The sequence below is a fragment of the Tursiops truncatus genome, chromosome 3 (genome assembly GCF_011762595.2).
Source record: "Tursiops truncatus isolate mTurTru1 chromosome 3, mTurTru1.mat.Y, whole genome shotgun sequence".
NCBI classification, from domain to species: Eukaryota; Metazoa; Chordata; class Mammalia; order Artiodactyla; family Delphinidae; genus Tursiops; species Tursiops truncatus.
In genome coordinates, this window is record NC_047036.1 from 76,919,790 (window position 1) to 76,920,762 (window position 973).

Genomic DNA, 973 nt, shown 5'->3' on the forward strand with positions numbered 1-973 from the left:
GCTATGTTAAATTACATAGAGAGCATTGTCAAATGAGTGGCGATAGGGCTTCCCTGGTGGCGCAGTGGTTGAGCGTCCACCTGCCGATGCAAGGGACACGGGTTCGTGCCCCGGTCTGGGAAGATCCCACGTGCTGCAGAGCGGCTAGACCCGTGAGCCATGGCCGCTGAGCCTGCGCGTCCGGAGCCTGTGCTCCACAACGGGAGAGGCCACAACGGTGAGAGGCCCGCGTACCACAAAAATAAAAAAATAATTAAAAAAAAAAAATGAGTGGCGATAAACCTTTTTAGGTAATATTGTATGGGTAAATATTAAAAAGATATTCTAGAAATTATATGGAATTTCTAAAAATCTGATATGTCCTGGTAAAATGTTATCAGTTATAATTCTAGTTATTATCTTTTTTTTAACATCTTTACTGGAGTATAATTGCTTTACAATGTTGTGTTAGTTTCTGCTATATAACAAAGTGAATCAGCTATATGTATACATATATCAAAAATATGGAATGCTTCATGAATTTGCGTGTCATCCTTGCACAGGGGCCATGCTAATCTTCTCTGTATCGTTCCAATTTTAGTATATATGCTGCTGAAGCAAGCACTCTAGTTATTATCTTAAATGTTGTATTCATAGCATTAATCAAGTTTCTTTGTTAATTGCATTGTAATCAGATCTTTAACTGTGCCTTTTAAAGTGTTTTGTCATTTATGGACCATTATTGTTTTATTTTGATGCTTTTGCAAAAAATGCTTCATCTTCAAGAAGAGTCAGAGAAATGACTTTTTGACAAGTACAGGTTTCTGATAACTTTCAGATCATACTGCTGAACTGGGTAAGAAATTAAAGAATTCTAATGGAAAACCTGATAGCTTCACAAAACTGTTAACAGAAGATTAAGATCAAGGATTAGTCACGTAGGACTGAGTGAACTGATGAATATGGTATAATTTTTGGGTTTTGTCTGAAATAT

The 973-nt window shown here is 37.0% G+C and overlaps 1 non-coding gene across 1 annotated transcript; it reads right to left on the reverse strand.

The window, feature by feature from the left end:
• Nucleotides 1–497: 497 nt before the first annotated feature.
• Nucleotides 498–604, reverse strand: LOC117312058 (U6 spliceosomal RNA). The gene has a single exon (XR_004526226.1). It is a non-coding gene; the product is annotated as a U6 spliceosomal RNA (small nuclear RNA).
• Between the last annotated feature and the right edge of the window lie 369 nt (nt 605–973).